The 23,025-nt window shown below is 42.4% G+C and overlaps 1 protein-coding gene across 1 annotated transcript in view; it reads right to left on the reverse strand.

Moving 5' to 3' along the window:
• Positions 1-20,302, reverse strand: part of PCGF5 (polycomb group ring finger 5) — a 73,722-nt gene extending 53,420 nt beyond the window's left edge. The window contains exon 1 of the mRNA XM_065407424.1: positions 20,203-20,302. The gene's annotated coding sequence lies outside the window, so the exon portion shown is untranslated. The remainder of the gene's footprint in view (positions 1-20,202) is intronic.
• Positions 20,303-23,025: the final 2,723 nt, after the last annotated feature.

Consider the following 23,025-nt stretch of genomic DNA (forward strand, 5'->3'; position numbering starts at 1 on the left):
AAATATAACCTCGTCTAGCACTTACTTTACTTTTGTTTCTGATGCTAGGTTCCCGAATTATGGTTACAATATTTTTCCCTAAATATAAGTAAACTAACAGCTTTTGTTGTCATTATCTTGGGATCATACATTGTCATTTTCTTTACTTTCCAAGGGAATGGTTACATTAACTACTATGTAAAAAAAATTATTTTATTCAAATTTATACTATTGAAGACTTTATCTTTCACTTGGGGCTTTTCTATCTCTGATTTGATGGAAAAGTGTGGGAATAGATCTAATATTTCCTTCTCCCTCATATTCCCGAGAAAGGGTCACCAAAAGGGCTTTGGTATGGGAATCCTTTCACATCACTTTTGAGCTCTATACAAGGTGCCTATCTGTTGGCAAGTACTAGCAGTTACTTAACTCAGTTCATTAGAGGGTGGAATTTCTCTCACATGCTCACTCTTATTTTGTATGCTATGAATGCATAGTGAAATCTAAGGTGCTAGCCTGAATACAGTGATACCTTTGGCAAATAAATGTTTTTGAGAGGAGGGCGAGGTTTTATCATAAAAAGGACTCCTATTCATTTTCATTAGTCAAAAACGTACTCTTTATACATTTATATGGCACTCTGGCAGTTATCCTATTTGAATTATAGGATACAAATACCTGAATTATTTGCAGTCAAAGGAGGGCACTATTCAGGCCTTGAAGCATGGATATTAAAGTGTACATATGGATCCAAATAAAATTACTACTATCAGACTTGTCTGAAACATTCAGATCAGAAATGGAAAATACCCTATTAGATCATTAACCCATCCCCTCCCAAAGTAGGATTGTTTCTACATTCTATGTAAGTGTAATCTTGAAGCAATAGCGGGACGTATACCATCCTCTGCAAAGAGGAGATAGGATGAATCAGCTGAGCAGTGTTATGTCAGCAGAAGGCAGTGTGATGAATCCCTTAAGGGTGAATTTGCTTCTATTCTTTCCCTCCTACTCAGAAGATGTTCCAGAGTGACTGGAAGGGCAGTTGGTGAGGAGTGGGTCACAGAGGTAGGATGTCTGGGGGTCCTGAGGACAGTGGTGTGGGAGGCAAGTAGTGGAGTGTACATTGGGAGATACCAGCTGTTAGAGCCATAGGCTCAGCTTTTTCAAGGTATTGCTGCACTCAATTTCAAAGGGAATTTAGGTACTTAGAAGTGAAATGGAGATGTAGGCTCCTATATTAGTTTGGCATTGCAACACTGAGCACAGTGATGCCTAGATACTTAAAAATCTAGGGCAGGGGTGGGCAAACTTTTTGGCCCGAGGGCCACATCTGGAAATAGAAATTGTATGGCAGGCCATGAATGCTCACAAAATTGGGGTTGGGGTGCGAGAGGGGGTGAGGGCTCTGGCTGGGGGTGCGGGCTCTGGGGTGGGGCTGGGGATGAGGAGTTTGCGGTGCAGGAGGGTGCTCTGGGCTGGGACCAAGGGTTTCGGAGGGCAGGAGGGGAATCAGGGCTGGGGCAGATGGTTGGGGCACGGGGGGAGGCTCAGGGATGTAGGCTCGGGGTGGCGCTTATCTTAAGCAGTTCACAGAAGCAGCAGCATGCCCTTCTCCCACTCCTACACAGAGGCGCGGCCAGGCGGTCTGCACGCTGCCCTGTCAACAGGCACCGCCCCCACAGCTCCCATTGGCCGCACACACGGAGAGCCCTGGCTGCCCCTATATGTAGGAGCCGGAGGGGGGCTATGCTGCTGCTTCCGGGAGCCGCGTGGAGCAGCCCCCGACCCTGCTCTCCAGCTGGAGCACCAGAGGGGGGCCATGCCACTGCTTCTGGAAGCTGTGTGGAGCAGCCCCTGACCCTTCTTCCCGGCTGGAGCGGGTCAAGCCCCAGACCCCGTTCCCCAGCAGGAGCTCGAGGGCAGGATTAAAATGGCTGGCTGGACGAATCTGGCCTGTGGGCCGTAGTTTGCCCACCCCAGATCTAGGGCATAGTGCCTAATGCTTGGAGTGCCTGGAGTACTGGCTCCAAGCTTGTGATAATTAGAGCACACATCAGACATTTAGAGAGGACTGGTGTACCACAGGACTCCAGCAATGCAAGGAGTAGGTGTCGATCACACAAAGTAAATGTCAAATTGAGACAAGGAGGGTGAGGTAATTTCTTTTATTAGATCAACTTTGGTTGCTGGAAGAGACAAGCTTTTGAGCTACCCAGAGCTCTTCTTCTGGTCTCGAAAAGATAAGCAGAGTGTTTTAGCTGAGTACAAGGTGGAACAGATTGTTAAGCATAAGCGGTTAAGACAGGGCTAGCCATGTGGAAAATGGCACCCTGGTAGAACTTGTTGTGACGTTGTACTCCATATGATTTATGAAAATATGCTAATGAGTGTGAATATAATGTAACTGGAATGTGCTTCATGCAAAAGGTCTCTTGTAAGGTATCATTACAAAGCTTACAAGCTACTGAGTGTGGTCCTCCAATTTGTATAAATGTATCATTCTTGTATCTGAAACTAGAAATATGAAATATACCTCGGAGGTCCTATTGTAATTTTGCAAAGTGTGGGCCATTAATGGTGGTTTGGAATCTTGATGGCTCCCATCAACTAGGACAATTGGTTGTAAATGGCTCTGTTTACTTGCAAGCCTTCCTGTGAGTCAGGCCAGGAAGAATGAAGGCTTGGGGTCTTCCAGGACATGTTGACCATGTCACCTGGTACTGGAATCCATCTTAAACCTGGTGCTTTTCCACTTAGAAGGAAGTGTGTGGACCCAGAGAGACAAAAGATTCCCGCCTTGAGCCAAAGCTATATAAGGGGGTGGAACAGAACAAAGGGGCTGCAGTCCTGAGAAATCCCCTAGCTACCACCTAAGCTGGAACAAGGACTGTACCAAGGGGAAAGGATTGGGCCCAGACTAGGAAGGAGTCATCTGTGAAAGAAGCTTACTGGAACATCTCTGAGGATGAGATTTTATCTTTAATCAGTTTCTTAATGTATTAGGCTTAGACTTGCGTATTTTGTTTCATTTTGCTTGGTAACTTACTTTGTTCTGTCTGTTATTACTTGGAACCACTTAGATCCTACTTTCTATATTTAATAAAATCACTTTTGCTTATAAATTAAACCAGAGTAAGTAATTAATCCCTGGGGGAGCAAATAGCTGTGCATATCTCTCTGTCAGTGTTATAGAGGGCGGGCAATTTATGAGTTTACCCTATATAAGCTTTATACAGAGTAAAACGGATTTATTTGGGGTTTGGATCCCATTGGGAGCTGGAAGCCTGCGTGCTAGAGACAGGAGCACTTTTTAAGTTGTTTTCAGTTAAATCTGCAGCTTCTGGGGGACGTGGTTCAGACCGGGGTCTGTGTTTGCAACAGGCTAGCATGTTTGGCTCAGCAAGACAGAGTACTGAAGTCCCAAGCTGGCAGGGAAAACGGGCTCAGAGGTAGTCTCAGCACATCAGGTGGCAGTCCCAAGGGGGTCTCTGCGACCGAACTCGTCACACTTGTATTTTAGCACCCCTGGCCGCCACGATCTCCCCACACACCCTCCATCACCCAACCCCTGCTTGGGCTCCTCACAAACCCCCATCATCCCCAGCCCCTGCTGCTTCTCCCTCCCCTTTATCCTGAATTCCCTTCCACAGACTCATACCCTAGAATCCTTGCCTCTTGACCACATGGCCCACCCATAAGGCCAGACTTGTTAACACATGTTGTAAGAAGCCACTTAAAATGAAGTGGTAAATTTGCAGTTGTAGGACAAAGGAGGGTTAGTAGGTCACAAATTGTTGTAATGAGCCACAAAACCAGTATCTCTGTTGAGACCATGCATGTCTAGCAAACATGTCCCCATGCTTGTCTTCTGAAGGTTTCCTTTGAGGACAATGACTAATAGGTCAGATAATGAATGATCATACTGTGATAAGTGTTCACCTGTGGGTAATAGGGTGATTTTATCTTTTACCGTTTTTCTGAGAGAGTTCATTTGAGAGCAGGTTTCACGTACATGGTTGTTGTGTGGGCATATGATGCATTGGATGAGGTACACCACATGTTGTGATAGGCCCATGGATCTTGAAAAGTTGTTGTGGGAGGGGTATTGATCATTGTAGCAAGAGAATTAAGTGTCCAACTCCCACTGACTTTCAATAGGAGCTGGTCTTCCAACTCTCAGAAATCTAAAATGTGTGTGTATTGAATCAGACTAAAACCTACATTTAATCATATAACATTGGAGAGTCTTCAATTTATTTGCACTGTGTGGGAAGACTCTCATTCATGGGAATGTCCTTTCATCTGCGTATTAAAACAGTAGACTTCATTGCCCAAAATTTAAGTCTAATATAGATATCTCTGAACTTACTGAAATAGATAGTGTGTTCCCTGGTTGAACAGAGAGAAAAGAAGGGGAAGATCAAGATACTCTGACCCTAGCTTGATGTTCGTGTGTCACCCCTTTGATTAACAATTTGGCAGAGATATTGAGTAAAATTCTGTACAAACTTATACCTTGCGTGAGCCCACTGAAATCCATGGGATCACATGGAATAAAAGTCATAGCAGAACTTGGCCCATTGAGAGTTAGAAAAAACATTCTCTCCATATTTGTCTAAGACTCTTGGCTGAAATGTGAAGGCCTTTCAATGCTCTGGACTCTTATAACAGTTATTATTAACAAATGTGAGTTATTCTGAATAACATTTTACTGGAAGCATATCTTGAAACATATTAATGATTTTATTCAATATCTTAATGGAATAAAACTAAGCAAAATTGATGTTTTTAATTGATTTCCTATCTGAATAACACAGTTAGAGGAGGCAGGCAGGCTCAGGATTCTAGCCAGAAAACTATTCTCAAGTGAGCAATCACTCACCGCCCATAACTTGGCATGGTATGCCAGTTGGGAAGTCACTTTGGCCTAAAAACTGACAGGCCTGGTTTTTGGCTTTAACCCTGTATCTGTAATAGAATCATAAAATTCCATCTAAAGATTTCATACTATCAACTATCATAATATCATCTTTATTATCATCTGTGTGAATTTTCCAAGAATTGGATTTAGAAAACCAGATTCTCAAGTATAATAACTAGTGTTTTTAATTTTATTTCATGGTCACAGAACTAAGAAACTCAAACTCTTAGGGCAAGTCTACACTACCAGTTTAGACAATCTAACCTATGTCGCTCAGGGGTGTGAAAAAGCTCCCCCCTCCCCGAGCGATGCAAGTTTCACGCTGTCCACACTGGTGCTATGTTGGCCGGAGATGCTCTCCGGCCAACATACCTCATGCTTCTTGCCAAGGTGGTGTAATTATACTGACGGAAGAGTGCTCTCCCCTCGGCATAGCGCGTCTTCACCAGATGCGCTACAGCAGCGCAGCTGCATCAGTGCAGGTGCGCCGATGTAGCACTGTACTGTAGACTTGTCCTTAGAGTCGCAAATAACTAATTTTTCCAGCCATATCTCCTCAGGTTGCAAATTTGTCCACTCTGATAACAAAAATAGTAACCTACATTGCTTAGTTTAAGGAAAATACTTCAAAAGGTGGTACTCTTCCTTCTGCGTCTGTACTGAACCAATGCCTCATTATAGTGCTACAGGCCACAGTATTGCTGGAGGTTCCATCTTTTGGATAGGATGTAAAACTGAGACTCTTGCTTGTTGTGGTTATTAAAGATCTGATGACACTTTTCTAAATGAAGTCCTGATTATAGCTCAAGTTGGGTAATTACTAGGGCTGTCAAGTGATTAAAAAAATTAATCACGATTAATCACGCAATTTAAAAAAATTGTGATTAATTGCACTGTTAAACAATAATAGAATAATATTTATTTCAATATTTTGCACGTTTTCTACATTTTCAAATATATTGATTTCAATTATAACTCGGAATACATAGTGTACAGTGCTAACTTTATATTTATTTTTTATTACAATTATTTGCACTGTAAAAAAAGAAATAGTATTTTTCAATTCACCGAATACAAGTACGATAATGTAATCTCTTTATTATGAAAGTTGAACTTACAAATGTAGAATTATGTACAAAAAAAACTGCATTCAAAAATAAAACAATGTAAAACTTTAGAGCCTACAAGTCCACTCAGTCCTATTTCTTGTTCAGTCAATCGCTCAGACAAACAAGTTTGTTTACATTTGCAGGAGAGAATGTTGCTTCAGGTGACATTGTGAACAAGAAAGTGAGACAGGTATTCTCATTGCACTGTTGTAGCCAGTGTTGCAAGATATTTACATGTCAGATGCGCTAAAGATTCATATGTCCCTTCATGCTTCAACCACCATTCCAGAGGACATGTGTCCATGCTGATGACAGGTTCTGCTCGATAACAATACAAAGCAGTGCGGACCAACGCATGTTCGTTTTCATCATCTGAGTCAGATACCACCAGCAAAAGGTTGATTTTCTTTTTTGGTGGTTTAAGTTCTGTAGTTTCCACATCAGAGTGTTGCTCTTTTAAAACTTCTGAAAGCATGCTCCACTCCTCATCCCTCTCAGATTTTGGAAGGCACTTCAGATTCTTAAACCTTGGGTCATGTGCTGTAACTATCTTTAGAAATCTCATATTGATACCTTTGCATTTTGTCAAATCTGCAGCGAAACTGTTCTTAAAACGAATAACATGTGCTGAGTCATCATCCGAGACTACTATAACATGAAATATATGGCAGAATGCGGGTAAAATAGAGCCGGAGACATACAATTCTCCCTCAAGGAGTTCAATCACAAATTTAATTAACACATTATTTTTTTAACGAGCGTCATCAGTATGGAAGCATGTCCTCTGGAATGGTGGCCGAAGCATGAAGGGGCATACAAATGTTTAGCATATCTGACAAGTCAATGCCAGCTACAAAAGTCCCACATGAACCCCGGTTCTCACTTTCTAGTAACACTGTAAATAAAAAGTGGGCAGCATTATCTCCTGTCAATGAAAACAAACTTGTTTGTCTTAGCAATTGGCTGAATGAGAAGTCGGACTGAGTGGACTTGTAGGCTCTAAAGTTTTGCGTTGTTTTGTTTTTGAGTTCAGTTATGTAACAAAAAAAATCTACATTTGTAAGTTGCACTTTCATGATGAAGAGATTGCACTACAGTACTTGTATGAGGTGAACTGAAAAATACTGTTTCTTTTATCATTTTTACAGTGAAAATATTTGTAATAAAATAATAATATAGAATGAACAGTATTTGTATTTTGTGTTGTAATTGAAATCAATATATTTGAAAATGTAGAAAAACATCCAAAATATTTAATAAATTTCAATTGGTATTCTATTGTTTAACAATGTGATTAAAATGGCGATTAATCACAACTAATTTTTTTAACTACATGAGTTAACGGCTATTAATCGACAGCTCTAGTAATTACATTCTACTGCCTCAATTTCCTGTATTTTATTTGGAAAAAATAATCCTCATTTCCCTTGCTAAAAACTGTTGTATAGCACTAAGTGCAGAAAAGCTGCCATGTTCTACGGAAGAGATACATATATTTCAGTGGCATGTAAGTGATGCTTATCTACTCTGATATAGGAACTCCTTAATGCCACCTGGCAAGCGGGATACAGGAATGTCCTGATTCTGGTATGTACATTCTGGGTCAAAGAATGTCATGTGAGGTCTTAAATGAAAGCTGGAGCACACCGGTCATTAATTTCATTGTGAAATGTATGTACAGAGATTAGGTAAGGAGTTATGTGTATATATACCGAAAATACATTTTAGAAGTCTATATCAAGGCAGGGTAGACAAACAGGTTTTCTGTCAGACAAGAAATATTTATTCACCAGTCTCCCTGTTGAGATGTAAATTAAGCATTGTAAGATAACACAATGGCTAGCCATTTACATACAAAGTCAAGAGAGCTGTGAAGTCAACAGGTAAGAACACACAGGAAGAACAAGTGATGAGGGGTTATACTGCCTCTGAGTACAGACAATGAACTTTGGGGATATAAACAGAAGGCAAATCAGACAATCCTTTATCCTGCACCTAGGAAGTAAACAGGCAGTGTGTTTACATTCATGACAATGGGATCACAACCAGCCTCGGTTGGAAATGCTGCAGAAGACGTTGGATGAGATAAGACTTCTTTAGACAGCAGACTAGTCCGTTAAGTTTAGTCTCTAGAAAGCATGTTATGATTTTATTTTCTATATAACCCTTTGTTACCATTATTCTTACTCACTATTTCTTGAATCTCTGGTAATAAATGTATCCTTGTTTTCACTATACATATATCTAAGTGCTGTGATATTAAGCAAGGTGCTGATCCTGAGCTAAATCATACAAGCTTTTGCATATACAGTTCCCTTGGGGATAGCCAACCGAGTATTTCTGGGGGTGTTCAGCGGAGAATGGGCTGGACACTACAGGGGCTGCTTCAGAAGGGCTCAGGGACTGGAGTGTACTTATTGTTAACCTACAAAGCAAAGCAAGGGCTAGCATTGCCTAGTAGTGTTAGGGAGCTGAAACGCAGCTTAGCACAAGCAAGTCTTCCTCAAGCTGGAGGCAGGGGGATACCTAGATAGCTCACAGTCCTAGGTACCCCAAGAACTGTCACATATACAATACATAAGCCCTGATTCTGTAAAAACTTACACACATGCTTATGATGCATGTGAATACTCCCATTAACTTCAGTGGATTACTCACATGTGCAGGGCCGGTGCAAGGATATTTTGCGTCCTAGGCGAAACTTCCACCTTCCGCCCCACCCCCACCTCCACCCCCCGGAGCATCACTTATTATAAACTTTCAAAAATGAATACTGCATAATATGGCATTGTGCATTAGAATTAATACACATTTGGCCTGAAAATTATTAATTTCATTATTTAGTCTACATATTTAATAAAAATAAATGAATAACCTGACAGTGTTGACATTGTTATTGTTTTCACTTTGCACAACATAGCATGGATCTTAAAATAAATCACATACATTATACATAATACACTGTCACTTCCTTCCTTCATTCTTTCATATCAAAATCTACTACATTTTATTCTACCTTTATAATATCCAATTATTGTTATTAATCAAATTAGAGCTTTGCATGGTGTCAAGTATCAGGGGGTAGCCCTGTTAGTCTTTATCCACAAAAATAACAAGGAGTCCGCCAGCAACTACACACCACACCACAGAAACACTAACCCAGAAACCAATCCCTGTAGCAAACCTCTTTGCCTACTCTGTCCCCAGATCTACTCTGGCGACACTATCAGAGGACCCAACTACATCAGCCACACCATCAAGGGCTCATTCATCTGCACGTCTACTAATGTGATATATGCCATCATGTGCCAGCAATGCCCCTCTGCCAGGTACATTGGCCAAACCAGACAGTCCCTACGTAAAAGAATAAATGGACACAAATCGGACATCAGGAATTGTAACGTACAAAAACCAGTAGGTGAACACTTCAATCTCCCTGGTCATTCTATTACAGATTTAAAAGTCACTATTCTTGAACAAAAAAACTTCAGAAACAGACTTCAAAGAGAAACAGCAGAACTAAAATTCATTTGCAAATTTAACACCATTAATTTGGGCTTGAATAGGGACTGGGAGTGGCTGGCTCATTACAGAAGCAGCTTTGCCTCTCCTGGAATTGACACCTCCTCATCTATTATTGGGAGTGGACTACATCCACCCTGATTGAATTGGCCCTGTCAACACTGGTTCTTCACTTGTGAGGGAACTCCCTTCTCTTCACGTGTCATTATATAATGCCTGCATCTGTAACTTTCAATCCATACATCTGAAGAAGTGGGTTTTTACCCAGGAAAGCTTATGCCTAAATAAATCTGTTAGTCTTTAAGGTGCCACTGGACTCCTTGTTGTTTTTATAAAATTAGAATGGCGGACACTCCGTCATACTGGGGGATTGGGTTTGATGGGGAAGGGAAGCAGACTGGGTTCGGTCAGTGGGAGGATCGGGTTTGGCTGGGGAGTGCAAGGGGAGCAGACCGGGTTCGGTCAGTGACAGTGATGGTTCGAGTTTGGCCGGGAATTGGGTTTGATAGGGAAGGGAAGCAGACTGGGTTTGGTTAGTGGGGGATTGGGTTTGGCTGGGGAGCAGAAGGGAAGCAGACCGGGTTGAGTCAGTGGAGTATCGGGTTAGGTGGGGAAGGGAAACAGATTGGGTTCAGTCAGTGGGGGATTGGGTTTGACTGGGGAGGGGAAGGGAAGCAGACCAGGTTTGGGTGTGGAGGGGGGAGAGGGTGCAATCTGGGTTTGGCCGGGGGGCGGCGGGCGGGGTAGGATTCAAAGAGCCGCAAGGTGAAATGGGCACTCTCCTCTCCAGTCCCTGGCATGCAGCAGCGGGCCAAGTGCAGTTGTAGCAGGGCAATGGGAGCATGTCGCCTGCTTTGCCTTCATGAGTCCATCCTGCGCCTGGGCTGGGGAATTGAATGCTGGGCTCTCGCTCTGGCAGGGGGGCGTGGGGCAGGCAGGACTGTGAGGCAGAGAGTGCACGGTCCTCACGCCAAAGAAGGTTCGGGAGGGTAGAAAGCTGGGCGCAGGGAGGTGTTAGTCTCTAAGGTGCCACAAGTACTCCTGTTCTTTTTAAAAATAGCAGTGTGAACACTGTGGCTCTGGGGGAGACTCAGGCTAGTCACCCGAGTTCAGACCCAAGGGGCTAGGTGGGCTTAAGAACTCAAGCTGCTGCCCGAGCCATTACAGCCACACTGCTATTTTTAGCCTGCTAGCTTGAGCCCTGCTAGTGCACGTCTGTCTACCTGGGCTGGGAGGCTTGCTCCCAGCTGCAGCATAGACATATCCTATGGGGTCAATTGTGCCTTTGCCACAATCCCTATATAGTGGTCAGCATGTAACTGTGATGTCTCAGGAGCAGAACAGGAAACAGATTGTGACACTCAGAGTCATCATTTGCCTCATGATTTCCTCCTGCTCCACAGGGGTGGATGTAAGCCTGCTCCAGCCCCTAATTCCTGGTGTGGCATATGTCTCCTGTTACAATGGTGCAGCTGGCCTGGCCTGCACGTATTTGGGTGGGGACAGGTGGCACTGGCAATCCGCCCTCTTCCTGCCCATATGTGCAGGGGGTGTAGAGACCCTGTGGGGACTGCTCTCCCATCTGTGCTACTTGTGATATGGGTCGGCAGCATGGGATACAACCTAGCCCTGAATGGAAAACCATATGGTTTGGTATCAGAGGGGTAGCCGTGTTAGTCTGCATCTGTAAAAAGCAACCAAGAGTCCTGTGGCACCTTAAAGACTAACAGATGTATTGGAGCATAAGCTTTCGTGGGTGAATGCCCACTTCGTCAGACGCATAGGGTTTGGGACACTACTAGACATTACCTGTACAATCCTAAAAATTAGCTGAAAGAAAGGAACAGTTTTCATACTATAATGCTATACTATTTAATAAAGTCGCTATGACTCAACCAAGCGGTCACTGATGTTGCATACAAAAAAATTAGTTTTTAAAACTATATGAACTTGACCATATGCATGTAGTTTGAAGCAAATCTTTGTTTCCTTTTCTGTAAAAAGGGAGAAAGTTACCCACAGGAAAGCTATAAACTTTGATTTCAGTGGGAGCAGGAACAGGCTCCAGATTATTAATTGTTATGTGTATTAAAAATAGTGTATGGAGGCTCCATCTGAGCTAGGTCCCCACTGCACTAGGCACTGTACATAAGCCTACTAAGAGACAGTCCTTGCCCCGATGAGCTTACAAACTAAATAGATTAGACAGGCAAGTGTGGGAAAGGGAAGTATTATTAACCCCCCTTTCATAGATGGGTATAGAAAGATTAAGTAATTCCCACAAGGGCATCAGAATTTTCTACCAGGAGTTATGAGGGTTTATACTACTCTAGGAATGAAACCCAGCTCTTGAATCCCTGTCCAGTACCTTTAGCACAATACCATTCTTTCTCTCTAAATTCATTTAGCTCCTGACCTAAACTAGACAATCTCTGCATCACTAGAAAACACTGCACCTGAGTGTCCCAAATTTCACATAAATAATCACATAAATAAATAAAACACTCAATCCTTGATTATTTTCAGAGACTATTCATTGCCACTTTTAGAACAGAAGTTTTAACAATTTAAAGTCAAATCCCAAATCTCTCTCTGGTCTCAGAAGAAGTCAAGGAAAACAGCCCTGAGAAACTGCTACAGTTGATGACAAAGACCCTGATTCTCCAGTGCCTTGAACCTTGTGCAGTCATTTATACCTGTGCAAAATGGAACTGAATCACTATCATTTTGAATTAGTAGCATTTTACATTCACTTTGCACACTAGGTGCAAGACAGTGCAGAATCAAGCCCATAGACTGCAAACTCAACACTATTTTTCTTTCTTATTAACGTAAACACATAATGAACATGAGCAAGGCTGTTTACACAGTCTAATTCCATACACAGCCTCTACAACTTCCAGACACTAGTTATTTTTATGCCTCTACGATGTAATTAATCTATTTATGCTGGTGGTGTGATGATCCAGTTATTGGGTACTATGCATGCAGTACTGATAGATTGCTTCATAGCTAAACATGCATTATTAAAAAGGAAATAAAAATGCATTAGCCTGCTTATTTCCAAACAATGTTTTTAATAACATAAACAGTGGTTGAAGCAGAAATATTGTCTCATTTTGTATTTTTAAACAACAAAGAAAATGCTCTGGGACAAATTAAAACAGTGGTAAACAGATAGATTTACGCAAACACATAGGTAAACTCTGGGAGCAGGTATGTTTAAGGAGGACATCTCTTCATTACCACACTTTGGAATAATGGTTAGAAGTACATGCACAAACTATGAGTGGGAATGAACCAGTCCTATCTCATGTGCAGAGGGGTGGAAAAATGCACAAGTACTGGCCAAAGCCAATGGAATAAGGGAAAATACACTGTATACAATACACTTCATGACCTTGCTCATGAAACTTGCAGAAGCCTCCTCTATGGGTATTTCTAAACTTGAAGCTAGGGGTATGGTTCCCATCCCAAAGAGACATACCCATGCTAGCTCTCATCAAACTACTGTGCTAAAAATAGTATGCAGCCATGGTAGCGTAAGTGGAGGGGCAGGTTAGCCACCCTGACAATGTGCCTATGATTGCTGATGGACACGTACTTGGGGCAGCTAGCCTGTCCTGCTGCTCATATTGCCACAGCTACATTCTATTTTTTAGCACGCTAGCGTGATGACACCTAGGTATGTCTCCTCCAGCCGGGAATCACACCCCTAGCTCCACAGGTAGATGCAACCTGTTTGTACAGAGGCAGGGATGGCAGGGTAACTTTCCACACCATCATTCCCTGTGAGAATGTAATGCATATTGAATTGAAAATGCTAACATCAACCTTAGCTTACATACAAATGCCATGCGCACACTGAAACTGCTCTGAAAAGGGGCTTGTACTGTCAGGAGACCAAGGGATACTAGGGTGTGCTACTTCTCTTTTGCCTCTCACCCCTGGAGTTTTCACAGTAGGCTCCGGGAGCATTCCCCCATTTCTGAATGTCTTTTGGAGGCTACACTCTCTGATAGCAAGGGCTGGATTTGTCCACCACAGTACAAACAGAACGATCATTCAGGAACTCTGAGTTTCAACTTGCAGAATTTCCATTCCCCTCTATGGGTTTTTCCCAAGGAGGGGATGATTTGGCTCTATAATTTGAACACCACCTACTCTGACTTTTTTCTCAAGGACGTAGAAACTTTTTGAGCATCAAAGCAAATTCTCTGTTTTGCAGTTAAGTGGGTGACTCATTTTACTATTAGCATGTGGGCATAGATAAGAAAAGAATGAAGTTTTCACACAAGTTTCTAATATTCTTATGGCATGACATGTCTTCATGTGCATATGAGGAACATTTGACAGCTTATATTTCTTCAGATCCCAAGTCAACAAAAATAACAGTAGCCACCATGAGCTGTATTCCCAGAACAACATTGTCAGTAACTTGCAATGCTGATAAGAGAATTCAGGTCAAAAATACTTTCAGTTTCACTGTAGAGAAATGCCACATGTAATCTTTCAGATCTCATTTCTCTTTAAAAAACTCTCCCCAAGATTTGTTGTACTGGCTTGAAATTACTACTATAATTCTAATGTAAAAAAGGAACAGGCTACTTTTACTATACATTTAGCTGATGCATAAATGCTTCAACTATCTCACTGATTAGTGTTACTGGAGAAGCTGCCTGTAGAAGTCACATTTAGAATCATATAGTAGCATTGTGATATACACAGAGATATAATGTGTCCCAAAGACCAGATAATTGCTAACGTGAGATTTTCATCATAATGGCTACAGCTTTTGCAAACAGCACATCTTTAAACAAAACCCACACAAATATAATTGCTTTGCTCGAAGCTAAACCAAATTACTTATAGTAATACTGTAAACCCCAGAGCCTTTGCTCAACATGTTAAACTTACCTACCAATAGAAAAGAATGAAACAGAAAATTAGAGATCACTTTGCACTGTGGCCTTGTGATGGGGTGTATAAACCCTGCACTAGAATTGAAGAGGTTAAAGAGCAACTCTGACCAGTTGCACCTGCAGAGCATGCACCAGCTAGAGGTGGAGCTTAAAAGGGAGCCAGTCAGCTCAGAAATGGCCTGACAAGTCAGGAAGAAGGACCTGCCTTGGGAGTGCCTGAAGAAAGATGCTGCAGAAACCATCTCTGGTGGCGTGGGGGCCTGCCTAATGATCCCAGAGGGGCAGAATGTGCAATTGGTACCTTTTCTCTTATTACTTAGTGACAGACTGAAAGCCTTTGACAAGAGAGTGGGTGGTAGGAAGTGGCCCAAGGAGGCAGCCTTAAGGCACTCCTGGGTGCTGGACATTTGGTAATGCTTATAGGTAAGGCTACATTTTAGTCACGGGTATTTTTAGTAAAAGTCATGGACAGATCACGGGAGTAAACAAAAAATTCACGGCCCGTGACCTGTCCATCACTTTTACTATATACCCCTAACTAAAACTTGGGCAGGGGAGACCATGGGTGTTCTGGGGGGGAAGGTGGTCCAGGAGCTCTGTGGGTGCTGGGGGGGGGGGGCGGGCCAGGACCCCCGCTGGTGCTGGGGTGTGTGTGGACAGGAAGTGGCGCACAGCCCAGGATCCCCGTGGGGGCTGGGCGGTGGCGCGTGGCCCGGGGACCTGCTGGTGCTACGGGGAAGGTGGGCAGCACATGGCCCGGGACCCCTGCTGGTGCTGGGGGTGTTGGTGGGGCTGACCTACCTGGCTCTGTGTGTCCCCGCAGCTCCTGGGGGAGGGAAGGCCAGGGGGGCTCCATGTGTGCTGCCCCTGCCACAAGCGCCAGCTCCACAGCTCCCATTGGCCGGGAACCACAGCCAATGGGAGCTGCGGGGGCGGGGCCTGTGGGCACAGGCTGTGCGCAGAGTCCCCTGGCCTCTCCACCTAGGAGCTGCAGGGACATGCCGGTGGGAGCTGGAGAGCCCCGAACCCTCTGCTCCTAGCCCCCTCCCACACACCCAAACTGCTGCTGCTGGCCCAGGAGCTGCCCAGCTTGGGCAGCCCCTGAGCAACACCAGCTGCTGCACAAGTCACAGAGGTCACGAAAGTCACGGAATCTGTGACTTCCGTGACAGACACGCAGCCTTACTTAGAGGCCCTGTGTTGGACTTCAGTGAAGTGGGAGGGCCTGGACTCCATTGCCAACTCTCCACCTCATTAAGAAAGGCACAAAACCCCTCACCTTTTAGACTCACCCCTGGAGGTACAAAAAGAAGGAAAGGATTAATACCTTTTGCAAACCCTGGCTGGGATTTGACACTTGTGAGGTGAGCGGTGTCAACAGCCACACCCCATATCTCCCTGGAAACCCTGTCAGACAGGAGGGAGAGAGGACTGAGTTGTAACCTGACTGGAGGGTTGAGTCAACCCACAATAAAAGATAGACTAACACCAGGTGTGAGGGTGGTCTAGGGGAAAGAGTAGAGCCTAACTCCCTAACCACTGTGCAATGGCACCTGCAAACACCATCCCCCACTCATCATGTTCTCTATAACTACGGTGGTTGCAAAAGTATCCACTATCAAATTACAGCAACATCATACCCTCTTAATCACAAGATATATCAACATTCTTGAATGGGCATAAACCTCTAATACTAAATCATGATGCACACCCAATACTTTATCTGTTGAGAGTATCTCTCCATCTTGGATAGTTCTAACCTATTTATCCCCACAGCATGAGTCCTGTACAGTTTATTAGAAAGCACTAACAATGTCCACAAGGTTATTACCCCCATTCCCTGGTGGATATTTTAGTTTGGTTGCATTTTACTGATTCTTTTAATCTCATGTACTGTAAACTCTTTTCAGTGGTAGCCGAGTTAGTCTGGATCAGCACAAGGACTCCTCGTTTTTTTTGTAAACTCTTTGAAACTTCTCCAGACAAATCACACACTTCTGAATAATGCAACTGATTAGATTATAATAGCGAAGAATTTCTGAAGTAGGGTCACTTATTATACATTGCCTTCTCTAGCAACTACATAGCAACATGTATATTAAAGCAACAAAAATAAAACAAAATCTGACTCCCAAAGAACAACCTCATCCCTGCACCCCACCCCCCAAAACCCTACAGCCAAAACAGACAATGCTCCCCTGAGAATATCCTCTATGCAGGATGCCTTCTTAGCTGATATAAAGCTAGCGTAAGGACTCTACATCAGCCCCCTGATTTAGGGGTGGATCATGGGTGTGTTGAAGATGTGGCTGGAGTACACTGCAGGATAGCTATTCTTTGTCTGATAGCCACTGATGGTCATGGAAAGCACAGCATCATTTATAGAACTCCTGAGGCTGCTCTACATTAGGGGCCAGGCAGTTTCTTGCACAGCCCTAGAATGCAGGGAGCACAGAGGTGGCTTATAATGTATCTACTGAGAATCAGGTTCATTGATTTACTGGAGAATAGAACTTGATCAGGTTCTGAAACATTAAAATTCTGAGGCTGTGTAAAAAAGAAAAGGAGGGGACTTTATCTCCTTTCTGAAAACTGTCTTCCAAGAACTCAGACACACCTGATAATTCTACTTCTACTGAGAATACATATTTGCACCGCCTTTAGAAAACTGTCATATACAGCCACAAGATATTTATTTTTCCTAGATCTTGGATCTAGCACTTTAGGCTCAAATACATGCTAGGAGTCCACTGAAGCATGACATTCTTTAAAAAAAAAAAAATTAAAACTAACTTTCCAGAAGAACTCTTGGGGTTTTTCTTTGAAAAATGTTTTGTAACTTATGTGCCTTCTTTTTATCAAATATTATCAATTGGTACAACTGATATTGTAAAACACCATTCTTCTTTTACATGTTTTTTTTTTTTTTTTTTTTAGAATGAAAAATCAGTTGGGACAGATTTAATCTACTAATCACAATATATAGTATAAATTGGAGGCAACAATTTTACATCCAGCCAAAATGTCAGATAAGTTTCATATACAACAAAAAATACCTATTTTGTAATCTTAAAGTCACATTGAGACTAATAGATTATATGAAGGCAGTACCTGGTGCTGATTTAGATATGGACAATCTTTTGCTTCTAACTCATTGGGTATTATTTATTCAACTCATAAAATGAGAGGAAAGATAATTTAAAGCTAAATTTAAGGTAACTTTGATTTGTTTAGATAAGTCTTTTTTTAAAAAATTTGGATAACCCACAGCAGATATCAGTCTTGAAACTTTTGTCTCTGTTGTCCAACAACACAACACAGCTTTCTCTATACACAGGTATTTGTGCTTCACTTTTCCTGGATTAAGATAATCAGGATTCAAGAGAATTATAGGTAAATTAATGCAAAGCACTGTGTGTCAAGGTTGCACTTAATTAAGCACTCAGTCAAGGCTGAATGTGTTCTGCCTTTATTCTGTCCCTTTGCACATATGTATGCAGTGCCATACAGTTTCTGGGCCTGTCCTTGCTACTCCCAAAATGGTCAGAGGGATTATTGCTGAGCAATTTAAATTCCTGTCCCCACAACCAGAGGCTGAGCATATTGCCTTTTCAATATTTTCAGCCCCTCCTGAAATAAGAGGGACATTTTTGAGGCTCTGACTATAATGATAGTGCATCTATCATACCTAACTCTCTTTGGAACATGGTGCTGTAGTAAATTAGGCTCCTATTTCCTCTTAACAATCAGTTTGTATCTCATAATGATGTCTGCTCTTCTATTACATATATTATAACAAAAGTTCCACTATGCTGTTCCAGGTGCCTTGATGTATATACTACTATTAGGTGAACTGATCTATCACCATGGTGTTGAATTTAATTTATATACTGGGAACACAATTACATTAAATTTGTCCCCATATTCTACTTGCTATCTCTGTTGTGAATGCCTAAATAGTGTCCAGGCATATTTAGATATTTCTTACAACTTAATGCAAGAAAACATGGGTTTGTGGGATATAAACACTAGCTAAAAATCACTCACCTCTTAATTCTGTCTTTTCTCTCCATCTCCTTTTATAATGCTTTTTTCCCCAGGATCTGCAATTTAGCAGTTCAGCTGGAGACTCGTCTAACATTTGAATGAAATGTTTGTTGTATGGAAATCTCCATTATATTGCCTTAGGAATATTGCCAGATTACATCTCCACCTCATTTCTGCTGACGCATAGGTCTTTATTCAAACCTTTGTGTCATCTTGTTTAGACTATTGTTGTAGAGCCCTTTTAAGCTGTTTTGCCCTGCATGCCATTAATAGACTTCAGCTGGTACAAAATGCCACAGCTAGAATTCTGCTTGGCATCTAATAGTAAGAGCATAACTTCAGTTTTGATCAGTAGACACTACATAAGTGTTCTTATTTAAAGGCATAGGTGTATGGACCTAGACAATTTGCAGTATGTCAAGAGGCCATGCAATGTTACACTATGAAGATGTATTAGGAAGATTAAAAAAAGAAAGCAAATATATGAAACCACCAAAGGAAGCTTTGTCGCCAATCTAGATCTAACCTCTGCCCCCAAACAGTGCTGAAAAATAAACAGTTTCCAAAGGAGGGGTGACTGACTCCAGGCAGACAACATGAAATGTAAAAGTATATGAAGATTTAGTCTGAGACTTTAAATGGGCAAGTTATGGAAACAACAACAATTAGTCACAAAAATTAAAATGTTATTTTTTTAATTGTAGCATTACTAAATCCCTTGAGTGAGTCTAAACTTTCCTTGGTATGTCGTCTCACATACTTATGACAAAATCAGATTTCATTGGTAAAGCCCCCCTTTCATGCTGATTTCAGGCTCACAGGTGTAGAGCATGTAAATCCACGTATTTTCTTTTCACAACCTTGGTATAACAAGGCAAACTTTGGTCCCTTAATTCAGTGGGAATTTTGTCAGTGATTTCAGTGGGATAATGGGACCAGGGACTCTGGTATGTAAAATTGAGGTAGGATTATCTAGATTAACACGGTATGCCAATATCTTCTTCAGTTATAAATGAATCATTCAACTACCTTTTGGCTTTACATCGAGGGGGAATGGGGTAAAAGGTATTATACGTCCCCCTCCCTACTTCCTTGTATAATTTTAAACAACACTCAAAATTCAACAGGTCCTAAATAATCCTATTTGATTATGAATATTGCTGTTTAACTCTCTGCTTAGTTGCTTAAATCTTCACTTAAGAACAGATGCAATGATTTTAAAATGCTCTCTGTTTATTATAATTTAATACATAATTATAGCAAATTTTAACTGATATTGTGCAGAGTATTTATTGCAATATGTTCTGATTTTTGAAAGGCAATGTGCCTGATAATAGTTTCAGAAAAAGTTATGCAACTATTGAATAAATAATCGGAGTCAATATTTCTAACAACGTCATTTCAAAACCTAGTGCTAGAAGGTAATGGCCTGGTAATGCTACATATAAGGAATCAAGACACTATACAACCTATTACTTCAAGCTTGAAGAGAAACAGGCCCCATGTGCAGTAGAAGCAATACTGTTTTAGCCAAAATCATATTTAAATATTGTTCTTCCAGTAAGAATGGTTTCAACACTGCCTGGCCAGTGTTGACCAAGGAGAACTGTTTTACAAACTGTGCTCTATATTAGGTCAGGTTTCTCTTCCAGGATAGACGCTGTCCTAAAGTCCAACAAAAATATTTGTAGTTTCATACCAGCACTTGTACTCTAGATTCTGCTCCGGGATACTTCCTTGTTTTCTTTGTGGTATACTCAAGTTTCTTCTGATTCCTTAATTTATCTTCTACCTGGAGTTTTCACCAGCTCCTCATCTTTGTAAGATAACCAGAAACATGCAAAGGAAAAAAACAAAATGATTAATGAAAATTAAAACCTTTGAAATATAAAATCTTGAAAATAACCCTAATAAAAAGAAATGCCACATTTGCAGGAGGGGGAAAGGACAAGGATGAAAGATTTAAAACAGGAATGTACCAGAAGAACACACAAAATATATATAGCACACACAGCAAAAAAAAATTTAAACTGAAAATATTTAATGGATGCACATGCAGCTTACTCATCACAATATAATTCTCTACAGTCTATTTGCTGCCATTTTTATTTGCATGAGCCTCAGTGCACACACAACTGTGGTAGGAGGGAAAAGTTACTCCAGTCTAGCAGGAGCAAAAACACAATAGCAGCAGTGGGGTCATGTGACACTTCTGATTATTGGGCTAAACTGTTACCATCATTAATTCCAACAGTTTGTTCTCTAACCTAAGGAGAGAGCCAATAGTTGAAGAAGACATCATACAAAAGAGGTGTGATCTTCTCTGAATTACAAAACCCTCCCATACCAGACACTCAGGAAACAGCTCCTGCTGATATGATACTCGGTGATGCCTAAGAAATGTCTTCCATTTGGGTAGATAAGCATAGGAAACTGTATTAAGGCCCAATTCCATATTTTAAAGAAACGTTTGAGTGAATACAGTAGGTCCCGCTCACCCTAGTGAGCCTGAGTAATCCTGTTTGTTGAGATATTTTAAAAAAATGTTTCTAAAATCTTTAATCTGAAGTATCTTGGATATGCTTCTATTATCCCACTCTCCCACAAGTGCCTTCTCACCCCTCATGCATGAACACCTTCCACAAACTAATCCATAACTCCACTGCTGTGTCCTCCTCAAGTTCCATAGGCATCTGTTGTGATGACTATGGAACACAGATGTCTGATAATGGTTAGGAAGGTGGGGAGCTGGGACAACTTTTAAAAACAACCTCCACAGCACCTTTGTACCTACAAATTACACACCCAACTAGTCTATGAAAGACATGGTGGTATTACTGTTGCCTCTCCTAATCCCGGTTTGTCTATCACACTCATTTGTTTAGACTAAAAAGTCTTTGGGATAGGGACTGCCTTTTCCTATATATTTGTAAAACACCAACCTCCGGTTGGGGTCTCAAGACACTACTGTAATATAAATAATAATTACAAGCAAAAAAAGTTAAAAGAATTCAATCCTCTTTGTGTGTATGCACGATACAGCCTTTAATGACATCACCATATAATATTTTTCCAACACCTATCCATTCAGTTAATGGGTGGTTATTCAATATTTTTTTAGTCTCCTCATTCAGTGTGCGGCCTCAGGCCTTATTTACAGCACATAGCTCCCTCGTGCACTAAATACTAATATTAAACTTTCTCCTCGCCATTTCTATGTTGCTGATTGCTATAACATCTGAGGACTTCACAGACATCAATAAATTTATCTTCAGAACATGCTGTGAAATTAGGTGATATTATTATCCCCATTTTACAGATGTGGGAACTGAGGCACAGACAGATTAAACTCAAAATTGTCAACAGGGTCCTCCAATTTTGGGTACCTACTTGAAATACCCAGGGTCCAAATTTTTAGGGTACTTGACACATTATAGCTCTCTTTATGTTCGAAGTACAGCTCCATTTGGCTTCAGTGGCAGCTGAGAGTGCTTATCACTTCTACAAACCTGGCTATAAGTGTCTCATGTTGGGCACCCACGAAACAGGAATATAGAGTTAGTGGCCAACTCAACATTTTGCTTAACATGACTTGCCCACCATCCCTTAGTACTTCTTTGGCAGAGGCAGGAACAGGCTCCGGGAGGGTGGGGCCGGGGATGAGAGGTTTGGGGTGCAGGAGGGGGCTCTGTGCTGGGGCCAAGGGGTTCAGAGTGCAGGAGAACTCAGGGCTGGGACAAGGGGTTAGGGTGCAGGAGGGGGTGTGGGCTCTGGGGTGGGGCCATGGATGAGGGGTTTGGGGTGCAGGATGGGGCTCCAAGCTGGAGCAGGAGGTTGGGGTGCAGGAGGGAGTGGAGCAGGGGGTTGAGGTGCGGAAAAGGACTCAGGGCTGGGGTGCAGCAGGGGGTTCAGGACACAGTTGCCAACTTTCATGTGGTAAATAAGGACCCCAACTTTCACAATAAGCCAAAAATCAAGCTAATCCCATTTCAAAACAAGGCCCAAACAAGCCAATCCCTAAGAACCCCAACGCTCTATGTGACGAGATCCCCCCCAGCGTGCAGTCTGGGACTGTGGTGGGTCTGCTGTGCACCCCTGACTCTCTCCCTCCCTTGCCCCTTGTCCCCCCTTGCCCCTGCTTGCTGGGAGCCGATCAAAAAAAAGAAGCAACAAGCTACAACCAGCCAAAAACTAGCCAACAAACAACTCACAAGCCAATTAAGCCAAAACCAAGCGCAATTTCTGCATTTTTTTCACGGGTTTGGCATGTCTGGTTTGGGGTGCAGGCTCCAGCCAGGCAGCGCTTACCTCGGGCGGCTCCTGGAAGCGGCCAGTCTGGCTCCTAGGCTCAGGAGCAGCCAGGTGGCTCTGCGTGCTGCCCCTGCCTGCAGGCACCGTCCCCGAGCTCCCATTCGCCATAGTTCCCGGCCAATGGGAGCTGCAGAGATGGCAGTCGGGGCAGGGGCAGCACGCAGAGACCCCCTGGCCGCCCTTGCACCTAGGAGCCAGACTGGCCACTTCC

This window comes from Emys orbicularis, chromosome 7 (genome assembly GCF_028017835.1).
Source record: "Emys orbicularis isolate rEmyOrb1 chromosome 7, rEmyOrb1.hap1, whole genome shotgun sequence".
Taxonomy (NCBI): Eukaryota; Metazoa; Chordata; order Testudines; family Emydidae; genus Emys; species Emys orbicularis.